Consider the following 15,920-nt stretch of genomic DNA (forward strand, 5'->3'; position numbering starts at 1 on the left):
CCCGTGTGGAAGGTGATTCTGGGGGGAGCGTGAACCACGGGAGTGGAGCACACGCCACGGAGTCGACGGGAACGCAAACGTCCCCGACACATTGTTAGCGGACCGAATCCCGCGGCGGACGAGCACAGCGCGAAACTCTGAACTGAAAAACGGTCCGTGTCAGCATACCTATTATTTTGTCCACAAGGTTTTAAGGAATGAGGAGAAACTTATTCACATAGGTGCTAGATAAGTACTTAGTCGCTGTCAACACCATTCCTGACGTTTTTAGATTCAAGGGAAATTTGTCTCATTTATAGAATTTTATTTGCCTTGGGTCCGCAGCAAAGGATCACGCTGTGATTGGCCGTTTTTATTCGAGTCAAAAATAAAACAAGGAGGGGACGGGGGAGATGGGGGACATCGGTAGTAGTGTCGACAGTAAAAAATCGTTTAAATAAAATAAAATACCAGTGTAATACAATGCCAAAAAAAGAAAACAAAACAGGACATTCATGATATTTCAGTACTTGACACCACGCTAGTGATCCTAAGCCATGCAACTAGACAAAAATAGGAAAGGAAAAGTAACATCGGCTCTGCCCGACAAGTTCTCTGCTTGGAAAGTCCAGGGGCGCCCACTGACTGCCTTTTGGGGTTCCTTTGCTACGAAAAGGACTGGAAAAGCACAAGTTTAAAAATGGGAAAATAACACAAAAGGGTGATTTCAGAACTAATACCTCATCAGCAGGTAAGCACCGGTATTCAATAAAATGGCGTAAGCATGTTCAACCTCAAGGTCATCTTGGATTCCAACGGAAACATGGAAACATGAAAAACTGCAGCCGTCTGAGTCCGAACACGTGGCATCTGTCGGAGACACACGCGTGTCCATGGGTCCGGCAGCTCCTCGCGGCCAGCGGCTGCTCCCACTCAGATGGACGGCCCGCTGGGCTCGCTGTTGCGACGGTGGTTTTTGTGGGGAAGACAAAACCGTCTGTGTCCACCGACGGGGAGGGCTGAGCCGTGCGACGCGTCCACACAAGAATATGTCTCGGGAGTAAAAGCGTGAAGCGAGGGGCCTCGCCGGACCCCGAACCGCTGCCGCCCACGAAAGGGAAGAACCGCGAGAAAGACACTCTGGGTCCACTGAGCGGGGACCCCCGGAACCCGGGCGGGGAACGCATCGCAGCGGTGTCAGGCCGCAGGTGGTGCCTGCGCCGTGGCTGGGAAGTGCGTGCCCACCGTCTTGGGGGGAACACTGGAGAACGCCGAGGAAAAGGGGGGCGAGCTGTGCCGCTCAGAGCCTCACGCAGCTCGCGAGAAGTGAGCCGAGTGCGGACAGAGAGGGCGCGCAGGGGGGACGGGGGGGGGGGGGGCCGGGCAGGACAAGGCCTTGAGGGCGAACCTGGGTGCTCTGGCCGCTCTGCTTCTCTTAAAGTGTGCTGACTCTGAAATGATTTCCAAATACAAATGTTGTGTTAAAAAGGAATAAAAGTAGATTTTTATGAAGTGCATTAAAATAGCTCTTTTTGGCAAGCACGTGGAAACACTAGCTGGAGAACACCACGTCCCGCCTGCCCTTGTCGAAGTCAGAGATCTGCGACGGGCCGCCCGTACGCACACCCGGTTTGCACGCGTGTATCCATCCATGTAAGTGCACGGAAGCACCGGGGTCCCAGCGGCATCTCGGGAGGCCGAGGACTCAGAGGTCTGGAAATTCTGCACTCAGCCACGAAGCAGCGGGTCTTTTCCAAACCCTCCCTGGGACCGGACTGCTTTCAGTCGATGCTGCTGCTGGGGGTGGAGGCGAGGGGCAGACCCTGGGGGGAGACCAGGGACCATCTCGATGCCCCTGGCTTCACAGCACCCCCAGGAATGAGCAGTGGGAGTGGCCACCTCTGGGCGGGGGATGGGACCCGCCAGGGGCCCCTCCCGGTGAGAGGGCCGGTGGGCCAGCCCCCCTCCCTCTCACCTCCCAGCGCTCTCCACGTCTCCTGCACGGTGGCCGTGCCACTTTAAAGATGGAAAAGCTGTCAACGTAAACGGTGCAACGACAAGTCCCGTGTCGTCACCAACAAAGAATGGCTCAAAACTGGGTTGAATGAAGGCAAAGCCACGGGGACGAAATGTGACGCTGGGCGCCAGTCCCCGTCTCTCCAGCGGCCCCCCTGCCCCAGGTGTGGCCGTCCAGGCAGGCGCCCGGCGTCCTGCTCCTGTTTGGAGTGCCCTCCGCCAGTGAAACTGTGGGGAACGGGAGGGCCAGAGTGGGGACACATCCAAGTGGCTCATGTCCCCCCATTTGTCACTCTGACTCAATCCTCCTCCCTCCCCCCCGGGTCACACACCTGCAGTTTCCCAGCCTCCAGGGCACCCTTCCGGACCTGACCCCACCCGGGAAGTTACCTGATCTTCACCTGGGTCCTCACGAGGCAGCTGACACCTCCCCGTTCTCCACATGAGAAAATAGCAGCTCCAGGGTGGGCCCAGGAGGCTGGCCTCCGGCCCGAGGTTTGCGATCACGATACAAACTCAGGGGGACACCAGCCATTCAGAGGGACACCCGGGACCCTCTCCATGGCCACTCCTGCAGGCCGGCCCGGGTCCCACTCACCACCACACCCAGCACAACGCCCCCCAGACGCTGCAACTCACACTAGAGTCACGCGGAACGTCTGCCGACCAAGGTGACACGGCCCCCTTCGGGGGACATCTAAAGTCCCGAATGGAACGTCTCCGAGGAAAGAATGAGCATGAGCTCAGATGCCGACGCCTGCCTGCCCCTGAGGCCGGCTTCCGCAAGGGCGGCCATGGGGGGAGCGAAGGGCAGACCGCAGACGGGGGTGCATTTGCAATCCCTTGTCCGTCAAGGCTTTATTCGCCCGGAATCCATAAAGAACTCTCCAGACTCAGCGGGAGACAGCAGACAAGCTGAGACAGAAGGATGGCGAGATGTCCCCTCGCCAGAGGGTGACTGGAGGCAGGAGGGTCCACCCACCCGGCCAGGGTGGCAGATGCAGCCCTTCCGGGGGGCAGGAGTGACCCACAGGTCACCTGAGGCCCAAAGGCACCTGGCAGGGAAGGCCTCGCTGAAGACACAGCACACACCTGGCAGGGAAAGTCTCCAAGACAAACGAACCTTTGGAGCAGGTAGGATAGAGCCTGCCGCTGCGGGGCGCCAAGACGTGACTTCCAGCGCATTTCTTCCTTACCAGCGTTCAGCTACACTTAAGAAAAATTCCGACTGAAACGCCGCCTGCCTCCTGCCCTTGCTCGGCGTCCAGCTCTGCCCTGACTGCCCTGCACCGCATGGGTCCTCCTCGGGAGAAACTGCGGCCGACACGGGACACCGGCTTCATCACGGCTGCGGGGGTCTGTGACCGGCCTCGCCTGCTGCACGCGACGGAAACGTCAGCGGGAGCCGCCTGCGGCTCCCGGACGGCCCAGACCACCCAAGGCCCAGCTGCCGGTGGCCAGGCCACTCGAAGACCGACCCCCAGCACCTCCGGAACCCCATTTCTCTGCAGACAAACAGCAAAGAGCTGTCGCAGGGAAAGCACAGGGCTCGACTCAAGATGTGGGGGATGCCAAAGCTTCCCCGTCGGCCCCGCGTGGAAGACTGCCTTTCACGCCCAGGAGGAGGGAAGCAGGTGGGCGGGACCCAGTCCCGTTCCCGGCCAGCCTCGCGGAGACCGCATTAAAGAAACTGACATGAGTTTTATGATCTTTCAAAACCATTCAATTTTTTCAAAGTTCAAGTCATGCGCCATCATCCCCTCAAAATCAGCTGATGACAGGAGGGCTGCCCGCCCTGCTCTCGGGCCCTGACGCTGGAGGCCTCCTGACGCCCCGGCTCAGGGCTCGCTGCAGGCCTGTGCGCCGCACACACCAGATTCTGAGAACTGTCCAGTGTGTCTCTGTCCCTGCTCGGTCGGTGCCCACGTGGGGGATCAGCCCGTTTGACCACCTTCGCATGGACGTGGGTACAAGAAAAAGCTTCGGAAACTGCCACGGTTTCTAAATCCTATGCTAACTCTCCCTTCCTGGCCATTCTGTCCAGACTCGATGAACACTGACACAGAACAATACAGGCGTGGCTGCACCACACAAGGGACGTGGCTCGGAGGGCGTGGGTCAGATCCACGGCGTCTGCCGAGTCTGCTGTGTCGACACTCGGGCTCATTTCACGAGACTGACCTGAAACCACAAACGTCGACGTGGGGGGACGCCTGCCTGCCCCTGGGCTCCTGTGAGGACACCCCAGGTGACCATGTTCCCGCAGGGAGACGCTGTGGGAACGAGATACAGACTCGAGTGCCCAGCAGGGCGGCTGCAGGTCCTGACACAGCGCCTCCCAGACAGGTCAGCTCTGAGTTGGGGAAGGAGGCGGGTGGGCTGGGCCTGGCTGGTGTTGGTGGAGCCCTCTTTCCCGAGGACCGAGGAGGGCTGGCTGGCAGCAAGAGGCCCCCCCCTTCCTGCTCCTTCGTCCGGGGTGCACACCGTCCTTGCTGGCCCGGGAGGACAGCGCTCATTTTTGTCCTTAAACTCTCATTTCCATTCCTCTCTCCTCCACAGAATCATAACCCACCGTCAACAGGTGCAGGTTTAGAAGACCTCCTCTCTCCGCATCTGCACATTCATACATGTGCACGCATGCATGTGTTTGCAATCGAAAATGTATTTTTTTAATTTTCTGTGACATACAGATTCTAAACGATAAAATATTTCCACTTGACTCAAATATCATTGCTCTTAGAGATGCATAATTGACTCTTAAATATTAATGCATTATATTTCTGGATGAATGAGTTTTAAATATAAACATTAAAATTTAATTGGAAATGTATCTCTTAATGAGATAGAGATTTTTTCCTATTCATTAACGTACTGCTGGATAAATATTGCTTTTCGGTGGGGAAAACCGTTCAGCCGCCTCGCCTTGTTTAATAGCCCTCACTACCGGGAAGCCAGATCCCATTAGCAAGACGGTGAAGACCCAACGCTTTGCACAGCAATGACCCCCGGTTCCTGGAAGCCCTTCAGAAATCGCTGAGGATGTACCAATCAAAAGGCACTTTATTGATTGGATGTGAACTCCATTATATCATCTTCCATCTGTGCTGGAAGCAGGAAACTGGGAACCAAAAATTACTTGTATCTGCTCACTGCCATTATCACGCCGGCCCACGGGGGCAGCAGCTGGGCTGTACTGCCCCCCGACACCCCATTCTCGCCGGGCAATGTGCCAGGCTCACAGAGCTGGGGAGGGGCGAGTGTGAGAACAGGAGAGAAAAAAGATGTAGGAGCATAGCTCAAACACCTTCGCAGAACAATCTACTTTGAAAAAACACATAAGAAACTTAATATGAGAAAATGAACTTCATTAAAACTCTCTCCTCTTGTGCTCCCCATGCAAACCTGTGATGCACGTCAGAACTGGCATCTCGGTTCCGTGAACACGAACGAGTAAGGACCCTCAATCCTGGTGTTGGCATCCGGACTTGGGCGGCCTGCAGGGGGCGCTCTCGGCCCCAGTGCGCAGTGTCCATCACTATGAATGGGAGGTGTGGCCGCTGCCCGGCCCTCTGGAGGATGGAAGTTTATCCCCTAGCGCAGCAACAAGCCCAGCCAATGGACATACTGCAGCTCAGCCAATGACAAGTCGCCGTCACCGCACTCTTACTTTCCTCCAATGAGGGTTCATCTCTCCGTTTCTCTGATTTCCTGTCCCCCTTGTTTCCTATAAAAGCCTTCCTCCCTGCTATACCCTGGGAGCACGTCCGCTGGCGGGAAGGGGGGCTACGCGAGTCCTTTAATAAAGTCAATTAGCGCTTCTTCGAATTTACTGTTAAATTCTGCTTGCTAACAACTTAAAAACGGCTGTGATAAGATAAAGTAATAAAACACGCTCCCTTTCATATTCAAAATGTCAAGAAACTCTCTGGCACCCAGCTTTCTAAACTCAGAAAAGTCTTCAGTGGTATTAAATATTTTCCCACGTTTACAATATCACAGGGTTATTTTGAAATTACGAAAACAAAAGGCTGAACCAGGACAAATGAAAGCAACGTTAGCATGCATTTCGGTTCCCCAGACAGGGGCTGGCTCTGGCCCGACAGGGTGGGGGCGGGGAGCAAGCCACAGCCGGCAGCGAGTGCCGCCACCGGCGAGTGCCGCCACCAGCGAGTGCCGAGTGCCGCCACCAGCAGCTGGTTTCTCGGTGAGAATCCCCAGCAGCAGGGGCCCCGTTACCAATAAAACAATAATTTAAGTCAGATTTGTTTCTCGGCTATTTTGTCAAGAGTTTAAATACCGTATTCAACATTAAAATAAAGTGGTGCAGAGAGACTGACTAATAGTTGAGGATGGTTAACCTGAAAATATTTATTCACATGAAATATCTTAATATTACAACATGTTAGGCATTTGTGAATGAGTGACAGTCTGGTGACACAGAGTAGTTATTATTTGTCATCAATCCCAGACACAGTCTGGAGCCTCGCGTGGTTTAAAAGAACAGTTTGAGCTAGAAGCCTGCCGGGCTACCACCAGCTCTTGGGAGCTGATGCGGCGTCTGGAGGAGCTGAAGCCGGTGCGCTTCCATCTTTGGAAGGAGAGGAGCGTTATCTCCGGAATGGATTCAACTTTTTGTTTTAAACAAGAAAACGAAATTATAGCACAAATATCGGGTTAAATAAGTTTTGCTGCAGAAAATTCTAACAAACGTATGTCAAGAAATGTGATTGTGGTTCCCATAGCAACAGCGACAGGGGCCTTTCAACCAATGCTGCCCGCGTGTTTTGTGTGGCTCCACCGAGTAACTCGATTTCTAACCTGTTGTTTCAGCGCTCAGTGGACAGGGCGCCTCACATGGGCGCCTTCCCCGGCCCTCCCACTCCTCTCCGAGCCCCATCACCGCCGTAGTCTGCCGCCCTTCTTACCCCGATCCCCGTGCTTCTGGGACACTTCAGTTAAGAGGGCCAGGAGCCCTGCGGAATTAATTGCATTACTTAATCGCAGTTGAAGGGTGTCTGGAACGCTTTCACATCTTCACACAGGGTTTGCATTTGTAAGCTCTTTAATGCAGAAAAGGTCGGGTAATGTCAATTGTTTTCTTGGATGTGCTTTACACTTCTGTAGGTATTTCTGGAAATCAAACTTCTTTATTAACCAGAGTCAAAATATAACAAAAAAAATGTTAAGAGCATTTAAACAGTGTTCTTAACCACTGTGCTTTCTGCAAAGTATAATTTCTGAAGCAGAATCCGCTCAAGAGTGAAATGCTGCGTCCCGTGCTGGGCGAGGGCCGCCGGCTGCTGACGGGCTCACACAGCACGCATGTCACAGGACTTCCCCCCAGACCCGTGTCTGCCCGCCACACGTCCCGCCCCGGGAAGGACGTCCATGTGGACGAGGGTGTGGCGTCCACTCTCCACCGCTGACACTGGAGTGGCCACGCACTCGGGAGTGCTTCCCGAGCCCCTGCAGCTCAGCCCTCCGAGCGGGTGAGCTGCAGGAGTCGGCAGGGTAGGATGAGCCCGTGACCCTGGAAACTCGGCCCACGGGCGGCACACGCCCAAGTCTCACGTGCAGCTCCCACGAGGAAGGGAGCCCGCGCTCACCTGTCAGGGAGTCTTGAGTCACAAGCTGACTCGACTCGAGCCTGTGGCGGAGTGAACGGTGGTGGAACGGCTCTCGGTGAGGAGGCAGAGAACACGACCCAGAGCCCGCTGCCACCGCCAACCTTGTCCCCTGCCGTCCGGGGCAGCAACGCCCGGGCGCTCACTGTCAAGGTCAGGGCCTCGCAGCCCAGCATCGACTCAGTGCCTCCAGGCAGACGTGTGACGACCCTGTGCTGTGCAAACCGGAGCGTACAGTGTGTGGATTAAAATAACGCACGGAAGGTCCCGGAGGTACTGGTGGAAAAACGGTCCATGAATGTAAGATCCTGTTACTACCATTATTCCTGTTCACTCCCTCAATGGCTTACTCTTCCGACCGCAGAGAAAGCTGTCCCCAGGCAGAGCCGCACTAATGACTCAGGGATGGGCAGGCACAGCCCCCTGCCGGTTCAGCCGGGTGCCCGCTATGGGGCCTTCACGGTGTCCCCTGAGTTTCCTGGAACGCACAGAGGACACTGCCGGTGGACCCCGCGGATGCACGGAGTCCAGTTCTGACAACAGAAGGCCAGGCCTGGAAGGGCGTGGGGACGAGCCTCTGGCTCTGGGGTCTGGCAACCCCACCCACAGAACTGAGGTGTGAGCTCCATCCAGATCACTCAGACTCCGTTTCCCCTGAATGTCCCTCCCTCATTGAAGTTTTGATGACTGTTAACCCAGATTTACTCAGCTCCTTCCTCAACTTCGTGGAAGTTTCCTTATAAGCTAAAATAATACAGAGCTGAGACCAACAGATGAAGGCTTACAGCAGTGAGCTGTCACTCACTGAAAAAAACTGTCACCTTTCTGCTGTGTTCGAGGTCACCGGGCCAGATTTCCCCAAGTGGGGGTCCTGATCTGTGGCGGTTGACACAGCGGATCCACGGCAAGGTGGGAGTTTTACTGCAGCTCCACAAGGAAGCTGTAGAGGGCGCTGCTGCCGTTGCTGAGGCCCGGCCCCACTGGGCTCCACAGCCTGCACCCCCTGGAGCCCTCCCTTTTGAAGCCTCCAAGTGAGTTCCGGGCACTTTCTGTTTATCATTATTCATTTGCCCTAAAAGGCTGTGGCACTGATGTCCTTTCCCAGGGGGTCCAGCCGATAGAGCAGCCAGTCACTAATATTTACTGACTGCTCACAACGCATGGACAGCCACCCCTCACCGTCCACGCACATGTCCCTTTGCTGACCAGCACCATCCCTCAGCTTCACCCGACATCACACACAGGGGAGCGCCACCTGAGAGGGGTCGAGTGACACGCGCCAGGCGGGCGTCCCCGTCCGGCCCGGCCTCACCGAGGCCAGCGTCCTTGGGCCCCACGCAGACGGACCCCCGCACCCCAGACACAGCTCAGCGAAAGAACGCCGGCGTAAGGTGCGCCCCGACTCTGCACGGCGAAGGCTCCCCCGTCGAAGTCTGGAGGGTTCGGACACGCCGCGCCCCGCGCCAGGTGGCACTGGCCCTCGCAGGGAATGTGGGCGCGGCGGCCCTGGCCTGGCTCCATCACGAGCACAGCAAACCCGCAAGGAGAAGCAGACACGTCGAAAATGACTCACGCTCAGGACGGCGGCCCCTTCCCTGGGTGAGGACTAGAGGCTACGTCCACGGTGCGTGGTAAGGCGTCACGCCAGGTGGCGCGGGGCAGGGCGGGGGGACAGGGCAGAGCTCCACGCGGAGTTCGGGGCTATTGTCGAGCAGAGGGCGGGTGGGGGGCACAGGGTTTTATCAGAGAATCTGCGTGACGTGTTCTTCCATAAAAGGTGCAAGTCTCCTTAAGGAAAAGTAACCTCCCCCCTTCGCCCTCCCGGGAAACCCAGACAGGGGCCCGGGGACCCTGCTTGACAGAGGCAGAACCGAGCCTTGCGGCGACTTCACCGCTGCCTGAGCAGAGCTGCACCCGCCGAGCCCCGTGCGGGCAGGAGACCTTCGGGTCCGAGGGGGGCGGCGAGGTTGGCGGCAGGGTGCTGAGCCCCGTCTCCGGTGAGTGCGACCCTGGCTGCTCACTCAGCTTTGGGAGCAGAGACAAGTGTGGGCAGCCAGGGCGGCCAGGGCGGCCCCTGGGCTCAGTGACCACTGGGCTCTGAGTGACAGCGAGGCCACGGGAGCCACGCAGAGGCTGTGCCACCTTGACACCCTCCCCCCGACCCCGGGCTGCAGGAAAGCCCCTCCGAGGCCAGCGTGCAGGCACCGCGCCCTGCAGTTGCTCTCTCATGCTCCTTCCGTGGCTCCCAAGCAAATTTAGGAAAATCTACAGCATAGAAACCAGAGGGAGGTAACGGACCGAGATTAATTCCAAGAACTAATTATGACCCAAATTTTAGACAGAGCTTGCCAGCACAAAAGATGAATCTCGGGACCACCCGGTAAAACCCAGCAAAAGGGTCATTTACTGCAAGGCCACCGGGCCCCTCTCCAGCGAGGACCACTGTGTGGCCGAGCCCCGGTGGCCATGGGACGCAGAACTGCGGGGGACCCCACACCGGTGGGAAGGGAACCTGCTGCGGCTACTCACCAGTCCCGCCCCGAGGATTCCATGGCGGTGACGGACAGCCGCGGTCCGGACACTCTGTCGGCCACGGTCCCCGGGCAGGGAGGTGTCTCTGGGGGGAGGCCGGGTGCCCTCCGGTCAGCTGGCAGTCCTGGGACGGGGCCGGGGAACAGGCCCCCCGAGGGCGGCGCCGTGGAGCCGAGCAGGAGAAGCCCGAGAGGCAGCCGCTCCCAGTGACTCAGCCCAGCGATGCTCCCTTCCCGCGAGGGGACCACAAATATAGAAAATGAAAGGGCGGCGGCAGATGGAAGGAAGTGGACGGGAGCGGAGTGCGGGGCGGCGGCCGTGGGTGCTCCGGGGCTGGGCCGTCGCCACAGCAACCTGGGCCCGGGCCGGGAAGCAGGACGCGGTGCAGCTCCGCAGCCAGAGGGCCGCGGCGTGGGAGAAACGCCGTGTCCGCGTCAGAACTCGCACCACCCCAGAGCTGACGGTCGGGGTGAGCGCGAAGACTTCCGGGGCACACGTGCTGCCTGTCCTGTGACCCCTGACCCAGGGCAGGGGTGCGGGGTCAAACCAGGCCTGTCAGGGGGCGCTGCTCCCCGGTCCCCCCGGGGAAAGGCTCCACGGAAACCCCAGGATCGACCGACTTCCGGGCGCCACGTCTGTCTTACATACTCATGCAGGTTTCGCCTTGTACCCCCAAGCACTTGAAGACTAGCCTTAATTAAGAAGGGTTATGTGGTGTGTTGTGTGTGTGTGTTCATAACTCAGCTTGAATTTCTAATGTGAGAGCGACAGAGAATCACGCAAGCCCGGCCGCCGCGGAGAACCGAGATGCCCACCCGGTCACTGGGGCGGGAGGGCACAGGGAAGGAACCGCACGAAAGGCCCAGAGCACTCACTCAGCAGGCGTTCCCAGAACCCCACACGGCCCCACCCCACTCGGCCTCTGAGCCCGGCACCGCCGTCAAATCCCAGCAGTCTTCCTCTCACGGCCCACACTGACGGGCTCTGATGAAGACCCGTCTCGGGGACCTGAAGGTTCCCCGAGGCCAGGCCCGCTGTCTGCCCAGCACCCTGGGGCACTCCGCCCACAGACAGAGGGCTGCCGGAATGAGCGGAACGGGTGACCCCGCACCGAAGCGATGTCGCAGGGATAAAACAGATTTTTCATCAAAAAAGTAAAAAGAAGGGCAAATTGGTCCCGCAGAGAAATCTCAGAAGACCAGGGCTGTTAAAACGGAGACAGAGCACAAGGAGGACTTGGAAATGAAAACTGAAACGGTGGTGACTAGAGTTTCAGGGGAAGTGCTGGAAATCACACTGAGAAAACTTGCGGGAAGGCCGGGAGAGCACAGTGTGGAGGAGACGCCCGACCCCAGACAGAGGGAGTTTCAGGGACAGAGGGAGAGGGAAGGGGGAGGGGCCACAGGGGAAACCGGCAGAGGGAGGGCCAAAGGGACGCGGCGGGGCCGGGGGTGCACCTGTGACAGAGGAGGTCCCACAGCGCAGACGCAGGAGCCTGCGGGTCCCTGTCCCTGCGGCCGCGTCACGAGGTGGAGCTGGAACGTGGTGGCATTGGGGAGCCAGTTGTGCAGGAGGAGGTCAAAGGTCGAAAACGGAGAGGACACGGAAGCGTGCGTTTTCTAGAGTTCCCGGGAAACCTGGACACGGGGACTTCAATTGGGTGCGAGGGCAAGCTGTTTGGGTACCTCTAACTTAACATGGCTAATTTTTTTAATCAGTGCAAATTCAGGAACAAGAATCTGTATGTGTCTCATACAGATTGCTGGATTTAAACAAAGAACAGTTGGAAAAGTGATTTAAACTGTTTTGCCATAAAAATGGATGCATACCAGTACCCTGTAAACACAGTTCTTTCTGTGGTAAAAAGAATGTTTACATCCCACGTGCAAATGAAACTCACGGAGAAGCTGTGTGCTGGGGCAGAGCAGGTTTCAGGGGACGGGAGGGCACGTGGGTCCCTGGCTCCCGCGGGCCGGCCAGAACCGCTGCCCGGCATTGCGTCCCTTCAGGCCTCACTGACGCCCAGTCGTTCCGATCCTCACACACGCGGGGAGGTGATGCATCACTGTCACCCCCCACGCAGAGGCAAGTGCAGCTCAGAGAGAGCAAACGTCACGGTCAAGTGCACTCCGCCCGCGCCTGTCCTGGAACGCCCGCCATCGCTGGGCAGAGGCACCAACCACTGGGAGGCGGGAGCCGCAGGGGAGACCCAGCTGGGGAAGCCTGGGAAACACACACAGCCCAGCCCGGCATTGGTCCTGGGGACGTCCAGGCCCAGCACCGGGACCACGGACCGCCTCCCACCGACTTCCACACCATCTAGATTCTGCTAAAGCCCTGAATCTGAAACAGGAAAATCAGAGACACACCGTCTGAAATCAAAGCCGTCTGGTCTTCAGTACGGACTTCTGACTCCGACCCCACCCGGCCCAGGGGCCACTGCGCCTGGGACCAGCTCCGTCTGCAACCCACGGGTCCCACAGAGCGATGACGCCGCTCCGAGGCGCCTGTGGCGTTCCTACCAGCCTCTAAGAACAACTCTGCTCTCAGTACAACACGCCTAAACCCTGGTGCGGAATCAACCAGTCTCCCTGGGTCAGGGCAGACAGACGGTTTCTTCGAGGGTGCCCGTCACGGGGTACACCCTCGTACGTTTTCACAAATCTACCTAATCATTATATAAGGACGCGTCAGCTGGATTCAGATCTCTTATGTAAGATGCCTTCTGAACCTTGTACGCCGGGTAACTAACTAGTTGCTAAAGGGATCGTCAGAGCTGGGGAGGGGGTGTTTCCGGGAGCTGGTTCCGGCAGGAGAGGGGCTTCTGAGTCAGACGGAAGAGCGGAATGGACACAGGCCTAGACACAGGTGGGTGAAGCATGTTCCAGGTGGGCGGCCTGGCGCAGGCAAAGGCCCGGTGGCGTGTGCGGTGGGCCGAGCTGGGATTTCCGCGCTCGGGGCCGAGGCTGCAGCCGGCTCGGGCAGGCGAGCGGACATTTCGCAGCGCAGCTTGGAGAGCCAGCGCGGAGGGATCGGACTCGACAAAAGGCAGCACGGAGCACAGCCTGCAGGGAAGTGACATGAGAGGGAGACTCTCCCAGCAGCTGTGCGTGGGAAGGTTTCAAGCCAAGAGACTGGAGGCGGGAGACCCAGCGAAGCGCTTGTTCTTCTAATTCGAGCGCCGCGCGGAGGGTGTGGCCGGGGCTGGGCGCACGCGCATGCGCTGCGAGTCCCGGCTGTGACCTGTGAGGCCGGACCAGACTGGACTCGTCGGTTTCTGTCTTCAGAGACACGTGACTGAGGGTGAGCTCTCTGGGCTGGGCGTGGACCCGGATTCAGGGAGGAGAAAAACCGCGACCCCACCCTCGTGCGGGAGCCACAGGCCTGGTTTGGCAAATGACAGTTCACGCGGTTTTTTATCGTGTCTTTAAATTCTCTTCCATACAAAGCCTCGCACCCATGCTAGCTCAACCGAGACCAGGAGATGCACCCAAATAGCGGGTGATCGATTTCCAACCGAGAGAGGCCCCAGACGCTCCCACATCCCATTGCTGGGCACGGAGGCCGCCGCCCGCCCTACACCCAGCTCCAACCCGCTTCCGCCCGGACCTCAGTGCGCAGTGCGCCAGCTGCCCCCGCGCACAGGCCGCCCTCCTCACGCGGAGAACCCGTGTGTCTTTACTGCCCTCATCCCCGCCAAATTATGATGACTGTGTTAACATTTCACCAACAACTGCTCGTGCACTGATCTAACACGAAGCTCCCGGCACGGACCCGCTGCAGCTCGAAGAGTGCTGGAGGGCGCAGGGCGCGGCCCCACGGGCACTCACGCATGAGCACGTCCAGTGAACGAATCCCCCATCGGCAACCGACGGGAAAGCTACGTCCTCTTTTGTATCCATCGGACATGCACCAGAAATTGGTATTCCAAAGGACCACGTGGTCAGCAAGTTCCTAGAAATTCGGCCAAAGTTACCCAGACTCATACAAGTCGCTGAGACAATTTGCCAGGCAGGTTGGAGGTGAACGTCCTGGTGAGGTCTGGGCGGTTAAGCCGCATCTGGGCCCGGGCGCGTGACCCAGTGACCTCTGAGAACGGGATGCAGGAAGTTGGCCCCGCCGTCCGTGTCTCTCACCAAGGTCACTCGCCTCCAGTGAAGGCCTCACATCCAGGAGGTGGGACGGAGCCCCCAGGCACCCAAGCTCAGGGTCTGTGCAGCTCAGGGGCCTTTCCCGACCGGACGGATGCCCCTGACTTTTACCTGGAAGCCTGTCCCTGTGCTTACAGTGCAGTGATTGGTGGAATGGGACCTCAGTGAAATCACAAGGGCTGTGTGGGCGAAGCTACCACCAGGCTGGGAGGCAGCCGCCCCGTGGGGCAAGGCAGGGGGCCCTGGGCAGGTTGGAAGCGTCGCTCAGATGCTCTGCAGGGCTGGCTCAGAAATCCCCGTGGGGCACACCCACCCTTTCCGGAAGTCTCTTGTGCCCTTGCCAGGGACCCTTCACCCCTCATGCAGGCTCCCCTCCCCACAGTCTCTGAATCCCGGGTGCCAACGCCCTTCTTGTCGTAGCTAACCTGTGACACGTGGAAACACCCTGCTTTCTCTGTTCCTGCAAGACAATGATGGTCATTTATGTCACCTCGACATCTTGGGTCGCCTTGAAGAAGGGCACACACGCCTGTTCAAGAAGCAGACCAGGCTCCGTCTGACATGCTGGCCAATTCCTTATCCTGAGGGCAGTGAACGAGAGCAAAGCACCCGGTGCCGACTGACCCAGACGGTCCCTCGCTCCTCACTGGGACCCCTCCCCGCCAGCACCCCCGGCCCCCGCTCTGTCCACTCGCACAGGAGGCCAGAGCTGCAGCTCCTCCACTGCAGAGCCCCCGAGTCCTCACGCCTGGAAGGGGGCGTCTGCTGAGCCCCGTCAGTCACCACTTCGGTGCCCGTCGCGTCCCTGCGGATTGGCGTCCCCCTCCCTGCAGACGGAGCTCGGGCGTGGGAAAGTCCACGCCAGCCCAGGAAGACACTGAAGACGCTGAGACGCCCCGACGGGCCTCGTAGCGCGGGTGGGGTCCCCTGAAGACACCCGGTGACGTCCGTGTCCCAGGACCCAGGGCAGCACGACCTCACGGGGGCCCGGCTGGCCTGGCACAGCGGCGACCCCGGGCTGGTCCCCCTAGTCGGGGCCCCCGAGTGTCCTAGGCCTGCGCGCCACATCTGCGAGACGGAGGGGCTCACACCTGACCCCGGCTCCTCACTGGCGCCATCGCGTGCCTGGTGCCCAGTGGAGGGGCCCAGAGCAGGAATCCAGGAAGGCGGACGGGAGGCTGCCCTCTCCGACACCACAGGCCGCAGGTCGAGGAACCCCCAGACACATGCGGACACTGGGCCCCACTCTCAGCCGGCACCGCTGGGCACTCCGGACCCTGCCCGCCTTTCTGCTTGTCCCGAACCCCTGTGTCTGGGCTTGTCGGCAGCCAGTGAACCTCCTGGGGAGGCCAAGGGTAGCATCTCGCCCGCTGTCCTGACCGCCAGCCAGGGCCTGATGTGGACAAACCGGTCCCCGGGCACAGAGAGTGGAGTGTGGAGACCGGCCCCTGGCCCACCAGCCACTTGGCTGCAGCGGCCCCTCTGCCACCTACCAGGGCCGCACCTGGAAGGGTGAGCCCACGCTGACCTCCCCCGAGCGTGACCAGACAACAAAGTGACGGTGGCGGTGCCAGCGCTGTCGGTGGGGGGCGGGGGCCCTGGCGCCCTCCCCTCCGCG

The 15,920-nt window shown here is 58.9% G+C and overlaps 1 protein-coding gene across 3 annotated transcripts in view; it reads right to left on the bottom strand.

Moving 5' to 3' along the window:
• Window positions 1-15,920, bottom strand: part of DLGAP2 (DLG associated protein 2) — a 175,937-nt gene that overhangs the window by 150,693 nt on the left and 9,324 nt on the right. Inside the window, exon 1 of one of the 3 annotated variants that reach the window (XM_045821432.1) lies at window positions 10,149-10,280. The exons of the other annotated variants lie outside the window; for them this stretch is intronic. The gene's annotated coding sequence lies outside the window, so the exon portion shown is untranslated. Of the gene's footprint in view, window positions 1-10,148; window positions 10,281-15,920 lie in introns of those variants that run through there. 3 annotated transcript variants of the gene reach the window in all.

Source organism: Phyllostomus hastatus, unplaced genomic scaffold, assembly GCF_019186645.2.
Source record: "Phyllostomus hastatus isolate PE091 unplaced genomic scaffold, TTU_PhHast_1.1 phas_scaffold_46, whole genome shotgun sequence".
Taxonomy (NCBI): domain Eukaryota; kingdom Metazoa; phylum Chordata; class Mammalia; order Chiroptera; family Phyllostomidae; genus Phyllostomus; species Phyllostomus hastatus.